The 13959-nt window shown below is 43.7% G+C and overlaps 1 non-coding gene across 1 annotated transcript; it reads left to right on the forward strand.

The window, feature by feature from the left end:
- The first annotated feature begins 5246 nt into the window (after positions 1-5246).
- On the forward strand, positions 5247-5409 carry LOC118996323 (U1 spliceosomal RNA). Its single transcript, XR_005068466.1, has one exon. It is a non-coding gene; the product is annotated as a U1 spliceosomal RNA (small nuclear RNA).
- The last annotated feature ends 8550 nt before the right edge of the window (positions 5410-13959 follow it).

Raw genomic sequence — 13959 nt, forward strand, 5'->3', positions numbered from 1 at the left:
ATAGATGGAAATTAAAATACCCCCCTTATTACTGATAAGTGATATTGGAGGACAGGGCTTAGCTCTGGCCAAGTAGCAGGGCAACACTTCCCTGAACTAAACCACAGATGCCCCATGCTCTACAAATATTCCTTCTTTTTGAGAAGTAATTATTCTTTGAAAGGAGGGTTTTCAGGTATGAATAAAGGAGAGTGAATTTATGTGCAAACCCACAGGTTAGACCCTTGTGAAAGTTGTTAGGCAGCATTTCCCAAAGTGTGTGTTCCATGGAGCGCTAACCTGGAAAGAGATGTCCAGTGCCTTTAGAGAAAACTACGTATCACGTTCTCCCTTTAGAATCATAACACGCACGAGCACATTAGAAACTCTGTGGTCTGCAGTAAGGACTGACTTTGCTTATCAGAGTTAGCCCGCTGTTTCCCAAAGTTATTTGACTTTAAAAAAAAACCTTTGGGAATGGTGAATCCCTTCATATTTCCGTATGAAGGAAACTCCATCAGAGTAAGGTTGCTGGCCTCACTTTGGGACCACCCCACCACCACCACCAGTGGAGGAGGGGGAGAGCGTTCTGCTCAAGCCCTCCTTATGCCTCTCTTCAACTTGGGTTTTCCTAAGTGGACCTTTGTTGTCCATTTTTGTTGCTTCTGATAGATTGTAGCTCTAATGACTCTTCTGAAATTTTGCTGTTTTGATAGAAGAATAAGCAGTTAGGAATGCTTTAATAAAAAAATTTAGGACTCAAGTAGAGGGTAAGAGAATTATTGATTTCACAAACGAAGAGCAATTCATTCAAGCTTTACATATGACCTCTGAACTCTAAAACAAACAAAGGTAAAGCCATTTGTAGTGGCTTTGTGTTTAAAGGTAACATGAAGTCCTTTGAAGGATCCTTGCCATGGTTCAGACATTTGGAGCAGTGTTAAAGAGAAGATTCCTAACCTTCATTTACATTGGAAACATGTGTCCCTTTTGTTGATTAGAATGCATGAATGGAGTAGTGAATGTGGGGTAGAAAACTGTCTCTGGCCAAAGACAATTTGGCTCCTCTTGAAGAAAGGGATCCACCCCAACCCCACCCTCAGAGACCTTTGAAGTAACTGGGGAACATGGAAGAAGAAAGGTTTGCCTACCTAAGCAATGTTGTGGAAAGGACCGTACACTCATTGGTCTAGAGTCTTAATTACACTCTCTCTGACGGAGTGACTATAAAAAGTCATGGGCTCTAAACAGGGCAGGATCAATAGTCGTAGCCAGCTCTTGAATTGTCTTCAGTCCAAAGACATTTTGACCTGAGCCAGGAAGTAAGACAGTGAGGGTAAAAACATCTGAAACACATGAGCATCTTCTACCTGTTGATCCACAGGTGTCGGAAGGTGTAATAAACCCAAATATGGTTTGAAGAAAGTAGCCTTAGCAGAAATGAGAACAGAATTTGCTAGGGGTTGGATGAGCTCCTAGCCCAATTTATATCGAGTTCCAGAGAAAGAAAAGTTTGACAACCATTGGTTTATTTGACCAATGCATTCAAATCCTCAAATGAATTTGTTTCAAATGTATATGCATAAAGCCTGACAAGGTTCTTAATAAACCAAACCTTCCAATAAATTCAAGAATCATCAAAACTCCTCTTCAATTTATACAAAAATATGCCCACAGATGTGCTTTCCAGGGTTAATAGTTGCAAAATTTTAGTTACTCTTCTACCCATTGTTGACATATACCAAATATATCCAAGTCATTCATTCAACACACTTCAACACCCAATTCCTGGGCCTGGAGTGATAAGATGTAGTCTCTGCCTTCGAGAAGCACTGTGCAATTGGAGTAATAGGCAATTAGTAAACTTAAGTGCTTTGCAGAGTGATGGGGCTGAGGAGAGAAGCCTGTACCAAGAATAATGAGGTCCCAGGAAGGGGTGTCATAGTGCCTGGGAGAGAGGATAGAGCCTTTAAGAATAAAGGGGCACTCTGGCAGGATGGCGAGGGAACTTCATTTCAAAAGAATTCTTTATGCAAAGGCCCTGAGGTCTTGAACTGAGAGTTCAGCAATGAACTCTCACATTTATGGTCAACTGATATTTTGAAAAGGGTACAAGGCAATTCAATGAGGGAAAGAATAATCTTTCCAACAAATGATCTGGGACTACTGGATATCTACATGGAAACGAATGAAGTTGGACCCCTACCTCACACCATACACAAAATTAATTCAGGACCCATTAGGCCAAAATGTAAACATTTAAGCTATAAAGTTCCTAGAAAAAAACTAGGTAAATTTGACTTCATCAAAATCTTAACACTTTCTGCTTCAAAGGACATGATCAAGATAGTGAAAAGACAATTTACAGTGTGGGAGAAGATATTTGCAAATCATACATTTGAGAATAGACTTGTATCCAAAAAATATAAAGAACTCTCACAACCTAATAATAAAAGACAAGTAACCCAATTTAAAAATGGGCAAAGAATTTGAACAGCTATTTCAACAAAGATCATTAGACATTAGGGAAAGACACATCAAAACCACAGTGAGACACGACCCTGCACCCACCAGGATGGCTGACGTGAAGACGTCCAGTGACGGTGAACAAATGGCGAAACTGGAAGCCTCACACACTGACATTGGGAACGTGAAATGGTGCACCTGCTTTGAAAGACAGTCTAGCAGGCTCCTCAAAAGGTTAGATAGAGAGCTACCCCATGATCTGGCAATTGTGCTCACAGATAGGTCCCTGAGAGAGATAAAAACATATGTCCACACAAAAACCTGTACACAAATTTTCATAGCAACATTATTCATCATAGCCAAAAAGTGGAAAAATGTAAATGCCTAACAATGGATAAATGCATAAATACATTGTATATCCATACAATAGGATATTATTTGGACATAAAAAGAATGAAATGCTGATATATGCCATAACATGAATGACCCTTGAAAGCATTATGCAAGTACAAGAAGCCAGTAACAAAGAAAAAAGCGAGTGAAGTCAGTGACCCAAAAAATCACGTATTATATGATTCCTTTTACATGAAATACCTAAATTCAGTAGACGCCCAGAGACAGAGAGGGATTCACGGTTGCCGGGGTGAGGGTGGGAGGAAGCAGGGAGTGACTACTAACAGGTACAGGGTTTCCTTTTAGGGTGCCGAAAATGTTCTGAAATTAGATTGTGGTGGTGGCAACACAACTCTGAATATATTAAAAATCTAGCCAACTGCACGCTTTAAATGGGTGAATGTTATGGTATGTGAAAAATATCTCAATAAAGCTGTTAAAAATCTAATTAATCATAAAGATAATGCCAAAACATAAAGATGCTGTCAATATCTTAATGGCGTTTCATGTTCCCCCATCTTTTCCACAGCTGATCCTTGAACAAACAGGGCGTTAGAGAGGCCAATCCCCACATAGGCATCGAAAACTTAACTATGAATAGTCAGTCTACTGTCAACCAGAAGCCTTAATAGATAACATAACAATGAACATATTTTATTTGTTATATACATTACATACTGTATTCTTGCAACAAAATAAGCTGGAGAAGAGAAACGATTATTAAGGAAATCACAAAGAAGAGAAAACACATTTGCCGTGCTGTGCATACTTATGGAACAAAAATCCCCATATTAGTGGACCCATGCCATCCAAAACCCATGTTGTTCAAGGGTCAATGATACTGAAGGCCCAGGAGGCACTTTTCCAACTTGTAGAAACCCTGTCAAGTCTGTTGACCTTTGAAAGTCAAATGAAGCAAGTCAGCTTTTGGGAATGAGAGGAAAGACATGCTTCAAAATGCAGTGGTCAGATTTTCACCCAATAGGAAAGAGCAGCCAGTAAATGTTGCTTTACCACATCTTAGGACCTAACACATGTTTATTAACTATTTTCAGTGCTAATAAGACTCCTTTTCTTGGGGGGGGGGCTCGAAGGGTAAGTAGAAGAAAGACGCTCAGCCAGGGGCCCCACTGAAGTTCTGCTAATGTGGAGGTGCCGCGGTGGTCACCAGGTCAGGGTCTGGACGCAGACACACCTCGCTTGGAGTACCGTCCTGTCTCCGCCACTGAGGAGCTGAATCTCACACAAGCTGCTCAGCCCCTCTGTGCTCCCTTCTCCTCTTTGTAAAATGGGAATTCCATCCATACCGCCATCTTTATTTGAGGGCTTATCCCGTAGTAGGGTGCCCACTAACAGTGCCTGTATTTTAGAAGGGCTTTTAGTAGGCACTAACGAACAATATGTCTTGGTAATTTTTTCCTGATTAAAAAAAATCATGTTGGCATATTCTGCACATGTCTCATTGGTTCTGTTTTGATGTGTTTATTCTTCAGTTACTTGTCAAAGTACTTCCCTGAAACTCTGCTGTCAATCAAGAAAGAATCAAAACATGTACCTGCTAAGTATTTTCTTACTTAATTGTGGCTGCACTGTTGTTTAGCAAAAATGTGTAGAGTCGGGAGGAGTATGCTTAGCTGAAGGGCGCCCTTTCTTCTGATGTGTGGTGGGGCAGTTAGGAACAGTGAGGGCACAGGCGCTGCACGTATCCTTGGCTCAGAATTGCCTTCTAAGGCCCCATTCACCCCAGAAATTCTTTCAGGGTTAAGCAAATGCCCTAAATGGCTTATCAGTCCAGGATCCAGGCAATTCCTTTTCATACTGTTCTAACACCTGGGCAGAGAAGAGAGGTCCCTGCCCTAGAGGATCCCAATTTTCTCTCTCTCTCTCTCTCACACACACACACACACGTGCACACACACAGACACACACAAACCCATTAAAGAACTTGTGTATGCTTCCGTCACCTGGGACCTGGGGCTTAGAACTGGCACAGCACTACCCTAATCCTAAACTAAATATCCACTCTTGGGACCAACACAATCAGGCCCCAGGGAAAACTTTTCCACAGTTTGCCTTTCGGCCTCAAAACCAAGGCCAATACCACAAAGGTTTGTGAGTTGCTGCTGCTAACATCTCAGATGGATGTTGTTTCAGAGGACAGAGGGGACTGAAGTGATAGGAGCCTTTCACAGCAGAAAAGGCAAACTAACTCACTTGTCAATTCCTCAGACAGCATGAATTAAAGAGATTTTTTTGTCTGGTACAGTATCATTCCTGCCAATGCTGAGCATCTTTTTCTTCCTTTTATTTGTGTTCCACTTGTAGTTTCTAAAGTAATGATGAGTTAGCACAATCACAAAACAGTGCACATGGGCATTTGAGAAACACACTCTAATATCGAACAATTCATACTCACCTGGTTGGGGAGATACCATGATCACGAAGGTTGTTTTCCCAGGGGACGCTCACCCATCACATTCTGGGTGTGCTGACCGCTGGGTTTTCCCTGAATGTGGGAAGCTCAGCTGCATGATTTGTGCTGATGAGGGACTGCGTTCATGCTTTCCCCTAAAAAATATTGATATTACTCTTAAATATAAGTATTTGCAAGTCTAGGGATACCATGAGGGAAGCATGATACTGATTATTTATATTGGCAACTAAGTTAAAAGAATGAGTCTAGAATTGTCAATAGTTTTATTTGTTTATTTATTTACTTATTTTTATTCTCACCTGAGGACATGCTTATTGATGTCAGAGAGAGGGGAAGGGAGGGAGAGAGAGGAACAGAAACATTGATGTGAGGGAAACATTGATTGGTTGCCTCTTGTACACACCCTGACTGGTGGTGGAACCCACAACCCAGGCACGTGCCCTGGCCGGGAGTCGAACTTGTGACCCTTCAAAAGCTCTACAGGGAGATGCTCCAACCAACTGAGCCACACCGGCCAGGGCATAAATAATTTTATTTTTGTAAAAATATTTATTAAGAGTTAATTCCATTTTTAATATATCAAATAAAAACTTCAGATTTAAATAATTGTATTCATAGTTTTTATTATTATGAGATTTTATGCTTTAAAAATAAACTTTCTTCTAAAGTATTCAATTCTTAATTTTTATTTTTACTTTCATTTACATTTTGATGGAAATATATTCAAATTTGATACTCTTTGAAGATAATTACATGTTAATTTTAATCCTTCAGGTCTTTGTCAGTGGCACATAAATTATGTATACATTTTGATTATAATTATATAACCAGTGTTTTTTCTTGACATGAAAGCAAAGAAAATAAATTATAGAGAATATATAAATCATAAAATATGCCTCTATTTTACCACTCATTTAAATATTTCTGGGCCATCAGTAGCATGTGTGCAATAAAAATTAAATTCAGTTATTTCTGATATTTTGGCAACTTTCAGTCATCTAAAACTATAGTTTTCCAGTTTCTAAAATAACTTTGCCATTATGAAGCCATATTTGTCAATGTAGAAGAAAAATTCAATTCATATCTTGACTTATAATTTTTAAACATTTAGACTGTTTGATGCCACATATTTTAAGGATGGGCCAGATTGCATCAATAAGATAATCAGATGGTTCTTTTTCTAAAAATTAGCTATTAACTAATGGACACTAAGCATGCCAGACTTTAAATGAAGAGATGTCTAAATATTATCTCATTAAACCCTCTCAAAAACCCTGTCATGGGTAATTTTATTCCCCTCACTTTGCAGCGAGGAAACTGAACTTTGGTGTGTTTCAGTGACTTGCTGAAGGTCATATAACCTTGACCAGGAAATCCTGGAGCTGGGATCTGAGCCCAGAAGATCTGAGTGACTTTGGGAAAGGGCACTTTGAGAGAGCTGAACTTGATGGACAACCTCATGGAGAACTTGGGCACACGGAGGGCAGTGTGGAAGGGTCAGGATGGTGGGGAAAAGAACTACAAAAAAAAGTCCCCAGTTCCACAGTCAAGCCCAAGATCTGATGTCACCTCCAGGGAATGTCCCCAGGCACCAAAGGCTACCAAACGTCTGAATGGACAAGAAGGACTGCCAAGTCCTCATGTTCTACTGGTTACAGCAATGGGCAGATAAGAAAAATACCCCCCCTTTTTTTTTGTTCTTGAATGCTCAGTCAGATTCAGAGGACTGATTCCTTCATTCGTCCTTCCATCTTTCTCTCTCCTCTCCCATCCTCCCTCCCTTTCCCCCTTCTTTTCTTTTAAAAGTAAGTGTATGCTGTTACCACAATGCACTAAGCACTATCCTAGGCACTGAACCAAACAGGCAGTGCCTTGTACATATGGAAATCATTATCCAGTGGGGAGACAGACAGAAAATCACCACGAAACCCTGAAAAATCACAACTACCACACAAACAACACAAAGGAGAGAGAGCGTGCCTCAGGAGAGGACACCAGGGCAGTCTGGCCTGGGCTCAGGGTATCAGGGAAGCTCCCTAGGAAAGCGACATCTGATCAGTGATTGGGGTGGTGGCGGGGGTTAAGCATTCAAGGGTTTGGGAGAATGTGCCAGGCTGAGAGCCACGCGAGCAAAGGGAGCCTGTGGGGTGGAGCATGAAGAGGCCGACTGCAGGCCAGTGGGGCTGGATATATGCATGGAGGGCGAGGTTCCAGGCCTTCCAGACCAGGAAGTGGGTCCACTGCCTGTTTTCCTGAATCAAGTTTTATTGGAGCTTAGCCACACTCATTTGTGTACTTACTGCCTGCGGCTGCTTTTGGCTACCATGGCAGAGTTGAGTCATTAAGATAGAGACCTTATGACCCACAGAGCCTAAAATATTTACTCTTTGCCCTTGACAGAAAAAAAAAAATGGACAGACTCTTGATCCAGACCATGGAGGTGGGGCCTTGTAGGCCAGTTAAGGGCTGTGACCTTTAACCTCACATCTGTGGGAAGCCATTGAAGTGTTTTAAAAGGGAAAGGGGATAACAAATAATAGGATCTAATAATCTTCATGAGGATCACTCGAGAGCCAAATATATTCTTACATTTTGGGATGTCCCAAGCCAGGCTCTCCAAAGACCCCTTTGAGGAAGCTGCCATTAATCTCTGCAGCAATGGGGTCTAAGTCCTCTCTTGCCTGTGGCAGGGGTTCCTATCAGTTTCTCCCTACCTAAGCCCCTTGTGTTAGCCAGACTTTGGGAACAAGTGGCAGAAACACAATCTAAGCCTTCTATGCAGCGGGAAGGGAATGAATGCCATCGGCTCACAAAGCTGGGAAGGTCAGTGGGGAGGCTCGGAGAATGCAAGAACACCAGAACACAGAGTCTGCAGCGCTTGAATCGGGGACTCACCATCTAAAGGACTATCTCTTCATTCACTTTGCATCTTTGCATGACTCTATTTAGCTTCTTGTACAAACAAGCATTTCTTCCCCACTGGGCACCTCCGGAATCACATTCTCCCAAGGTTAGCCACCCCAGCAGGAGTGAGTCTACTTCCTATGGTCTGGATATTGTTCTTGGGTTTGGATTCTGATGGGCTCTGTTTGAGTCCCTTATCCACCTTCTCTAGAACAGTGTTGAGAGGGATTGGGTCCTGTAAATTGGCCCAACATGGATCATATGCCTTTCCTTGAGGCCGAGAGGGAGTGGGGGGGGGGTGGCTGCTGGAAATGAGGACCCTGAGAGCACAGCCTAGAAGGAGAAGTTTCCAAAGGAAAGGAATGCTACACAGACAAAAAAAAAAAAGTTTAAACAACACAATGGGCCTGCTTATAGCTGCCAAGCTGGTACCCACAAGCTCTGTAGGGAAGGCCACCTCTGCTCTTGTGACCAGAGCTGACCAAACCAGAGATCAGTCCTGGAACAGCCTGCAACACCTTCCGGCTGGACACAGGGAGGTGGATCAGCTTCGAAGTGACTCAGCACAACTGTCCAGTGGCCGCCCTCCTCTGAGTGGCTGCAAGCTTACAAATCAAACCTTCTCATTAGGAACCAGAAACGCCAGGTCAGCGAAACGGAGGGCTGTTTGCACTCGAACCGGTACTGCCAGCAATGCTCAGGACTGTGTCCAGGTTTCCGTGTGGCTCACTCTACGTCCCAGGGTATAAATAGCAACCCACACGGCAAAGCCTCCTCGGCTGAAGGAAGGCTGGGCCCGTCATTTCTCCTAAGAAATTTGCCCGTCTTGGCCAGTGAAATCCAATGCTCTGGAAATTTCATTCTCTGTCTTTTGAAAGAACTGTTTCCATCACTGAATTTCATGTAGAAAGAAATGAACTATTCTCCTGGCAAAGAATATGACAGTCAACGTAAAGATTCCCTCATTGGAAGGGAATTCAAACACTTCACCAGGTGGCCAAGATAGATTGAATCACATGAGTTTCCAGGGGAAGAAGCTGAAGGGAGAGCTAAGTACAATAGAAATAATAACTGTCTGGTCATTGGGCAAGAGTCCTGGGTTCAGGTCCTTGCTGGGGATTGTGGGCAAGTCACTTTTCCTCTCCTTCTTCCAGAAAATGAAGTTTCAAAATCATGCATTCATTCTACAGAGCCATGTGGCTGGAGCAAGAGGCCACTGTGGCTGAAGAGTGAATGACGTGGAGGGATTGGCCAAAGAACATATATGACTAGCCCGCGGACACAGACAATAAAGTGGCGAAGGCCAGGGAAAGGGAGGGGCTGGACGGAAGTGGGCAAAGTCGGGGGAAATGGGGTCCATCTGTAATAATGTCAGTGATAAGTAAGTACACACACATACATACATACGTAACATATTTTTGAAACAGTGTGAATGAGGTAGGTGGCAGGTGAGGGCCCAGGGGTCACAGGGGACAGGTCACTTGGCTTTTACCTTATTTGAGAGTGGGAATTGTATTCACTTCTTGTAGCTGCTACAACAAAGTACCACACACTGAGGGGCTTAAACAACAAGGATTTCACTGTGCGAAAGTTCTGGAAGTCAAAAGCCCAACCTCCAGCAGATTTCACTGAACTGAAATCAGGGTGTCATCAGGCCTGCCTTCCTTTCGGGGGGTGCTCTGGGGATCCACTTCTTTGCCTCTCACCTTCTGAGCTCCTAGTCCCCTTCCATCTTCAAAGCTGGCAATGCTGGGTTGAGTCTTTCTCACATTCTGATCTTCCCTTCCCTTCCCCTTTTAAGGACTCTTGTGATGACATTGGACACCACTGGTTAATCCAGGATAATCACCCTATTTTAAGGTCGGCTGATTAGCAACCTTTAATTAGCAACAATCCGCAACATTAATTCCCCTTTGTCAGGTAACATAACATAGTCACAGGGATTCGGGCATCTTTGGGGGAGGGAGGGCATTATTTTGCCCATCACAGGCCCCACCGGTGCTTTTGATCAGATGAATGCCTTGATGGAACTTGTGCTGACCGTGGTCACTTTGGCTTCTGTGTTTGAACAGACATCGGGGTGTTAGGGACAGTTAAGTGACTAGTCCAGCAATCCAGGCTCAAGATGCTGGTGCTGGAACCAGGAGAGTGCATGTGGAAGTGGTGAAATCCCAAGTGTGTTTTGAAGGTAGAGCCAATGGGCTGTGTTGACAGAGTGCGTTCAAGAGGGAGGCTGAAGTGTAAGCAAAGACCAGAGCACAAAGAGAGTGGTTTCCCGTGCTGATGAGTGTGGACTGTACCCTAAAATGGGAGACTTTGGGGTTAGACAGAGCTTACCCAAATCTCTGCTCCTCCACTTACTAACTTAGTGGCCTTTATCAGGTTTTTTAATCTATATTATGTGTGTTTCCTGACCTACAAAATGGAGATGATGCTACCTACCCCCAAAGGCAGTTGCGAGAATGAAAATACTTCTGAAGTGCTGATCACACTTCCCAGTGACTGTGCTCTTGATGTATGATAGCCATCGTTATTATTAATAGGGTTGTGGGGAGCCGCTGATGAATTTTTAGCCATGAAGTGACAAGATCAGATTTGTACTGGACAAATAGCACTCTAGCAACAGTGCTGCTTGGGTGGTGGAAGGAAAAGGGTTAAAGCCATGCTCTTGCTTAAAAACCTTTGGCAACTTCTCAAAAAGTATAGAATAGAAGCCACACTTGCCCTGACATTCAAACCCTACATAATTTGGCTCAATCCTACTTTACTTTTTTAAAAATCTCTATCTATCTTCCTCCTGTGTTGACCACTTTCAAATTACCCTCCAGCCATCCTGGTCTCAATTTCCCTAAACTCTGTTGGGTTTCCAACTTCTGAACTTTGGCCTCCTCCTGATTAGACTGTCCTTCTAATCATCAAAGGCCAATGTGAATTCCACTTGCCCCAAGAAACTCCCCACCTCCCCCAGCCAGAATTATCATTTCATCTCTCATTGACCTAGAATTGCCCATCTATGCTCATTCTCAATCCTCTCCCCCTCTTTGGAGAAATCGCTCCACCCACCAGCAGCCCAGAAGAGGCAAGACCCTTGTGCATAAACAATAGGATCAGGAAAGCCCATCTGGGCTTTCTCCTCCAGCGCTTGAAATTGAAATAGCATCGTTTCACATTAGGCACCAAAAACACAGCCCCTCAAGATTTGGGTGTTGAGCTGGTGTCTTTCAAAGCTGCCTGTATGTTGAGGCTATAAGGACAAATCAAGAGTCTTATGGAGGAATACGGTACAGACATGCAGAGAGATGTAGAAACAAGATATTGGGTGGGGGTGGGGCCAGAAGGAATGGGAGAGAGTGGGGGGGGAGAGAGAGAGAGAGAGAGACCTCTCCCAGGTTTCTGAAAATGTTGCAGCTGAGTTTTTGGAGATTCTCCAGTCTCTTTAATCTTTAACATAAATCCAATTTCAGAAGGCTCTGTTCCCACAACACACTGGGTACTATCTCTTACCGTCGGTTATGTAGGGGTGTGTCTGCATCCACCTGGACATGGCACCCCCAAAGGCAGGGGTTCTGTCTATCCATTAAGCACCCCCAGAATCTGGCACATGCTGGATGCTCAAAAATGGTTGAAATTGAATCCCGACAGTTCACAAAATGGCTTAATGTATGTTTTTAAGCAATCACTCTAAACCTCTGCTTTTCACCGTATGTTGCTATATCTGCATGATATTACGTCACTATATCATTTTTATTAGTTTGGTTTTCAGCCTACTTCCAAACTCTCCATATTCACAGGCTTTGGCTTTCTCATCCTATCTGCTGCTCACCAGGAAGGATTCAGAGTTTAGTAACAGAAGTGATCCCTGCCTCTCTCTAGTTGGTGAGAATGCTTGTCTTACATTTTCCAGTATTCAACCGCCTTTACCCTTGAAATGAATACTTCCCATGAAGGCTGTTGGGGCAGCTTAATTTCAATGATGTCATTTAAAACTCATTAAAAGGTCACCAGGCAAGCTAAGTAGCTTCCTCCTTCAAATACCTATTCAGAATCATAGATTTTCAGATCTGGAGCCAAAGGTTCTCAGACTCTTGAGTTTCTATGAACCAGCATTAATATTAAAGGGAAAGAAAAGGTTGCTGACTTTATATTCTTCCAGGGAATGCCATGAAAATTAATAAGCTTCTATTAACACAGCATTACCTCCTGCAATGCACGGGACAGCCCCAACAATAAAGAATTTTCCAGCTGCAAATGGCAACAGTACTGAGGTTAAGAAACCCTGGGTTAGCTGACAACCTGGTGAAAGGGAAAAGAAGCAAAGCCCCCTTCTCCCCCCCGCCTCCCCCCCCCACCCCCGACGCCCAGATGGCAGACATTTGCAGGCTCAAAACCATGGAAGGGCCTGCCCAGCTGGGCTGTGATAGGATGGGTCAGCTGGGGGCTGGATCAGCTAGCCCCAGGCCTGGGTGGGGTGGCGGGGCCGGGCCAACACTCGCTGACATTCTGCTTCTTAAATGGCATAAGGCACATAAAATGCTTAACGCTGTGCCTGGCACACAGTCAATTCTCCAGATACATTTCCATTATTATTGTAAATGTTCAACTGATGTTACTATTTTTAACACAAGGGGAAAATATTTTTCTTTTATCTTACCAAAAGGTGTGCTGAGCTCCTTCATGGCTTTGAAGTGCTCCCCTCAGGAGACAAGTTTTGCTGGGGAGTCAAATGACTCTAATGGATTTCAAAGATTTGGGATTCCCAGAGGTCATCAGAGAAGAAAGAAAGAGTGGGGAGGAGGCAAGGAGAGGGAGGAGGCTGCGGGATGGAGTGTGACCAGAGGACTCACTCTCACGAGGAACAGCAGTTTGCCCTGTGGGTGAAGAGGTGGTTGAAGAGTATTTTAAAATGCAGGAAGGGTCAGTATACAGTTTGAGGACTTTGTGTCTCAGCAACACGAGGACCTAATCTTTTGCCTCACCCCATCTCCAGCTTCTGTGACATTTTCTACAGTGGTGCATACATTTTATAAACAAGGTTTTGGGTGGAAACCGAGGAAGAGTCTGCAATTTTCATTTGGGTTGAAACAGTGTAGGACTGAGGCATCAGTCCAGAAGCAGAGGCCAGGAGCCAGAGGTGACCACAAGAACAGAGGTGGCCTTGAGCTCCCAGAAATCCCAGTAGGGCCTTTGACTTTCTTAAGATGCGAAATGGGGGGGTTGAGCCTCGTTCCTCAGTGGACACCTGTCTTGCATTTTTTGTAGTAAAAGAGCCATCTGGTCTTACACCTGGGCATGAGTAAGACAAGATGGGCCTGGTTCCAAAGTTCCGTGCCTGCTCCAGCTGGGTCAGAAGGTGGCCAAACTCTGTTCTTTGTTCTAGAATCACCCAGAATCCAGACAAATACTGCCTTGAAGATATTGGAGGGCCAGAGAGGAGCTCCGCCCCAGCTCCTACGGGCCAACCAGAACGGGTCTGAGTGTTGGGTGTGTAATACCTAATCCTCCTAAGAATAGAGGTACAAGTGTTGCGGTGTCCTTGTGATTGAAGCCACATAGGCATTGTAACAACCAGGTAGCCAGAGGGCATGAGAAGTAACAGGTTGTTGGCAACCTGGCTTAATTACCTCTATGACTTTGGTCAAGGTGCTACCCTGTGCAAAATTTCCAGAAGTCTTTCTGACCCCGCCTCCCAAACTCCCTCTTCCTCTGCATCAGGGAATCAATAAGCCCCCTCCCAACGCTAGTAATCTCGGTGTCATGGTACAGAGAAGTGACCAAGGGCTTGG

This window comes from Sturnira hondurensis, unplaced genomic scaffold (genome assembly GCF_014824575.4).
Source record: "Sturnira hondurensis isolate 20B ecotype Veracruz unplaced genomic scaffold, ASM1482457v3 Scaffold0011253, whole genome shotgun sequence".
In the NCBI taxonomy this organism is placed as follows: Eukaryota; Metazoa; Chordata; class Mammalia; order Chiroptera; family Phyllostomidae; genus Sturnira; species Sturnira hondurensis.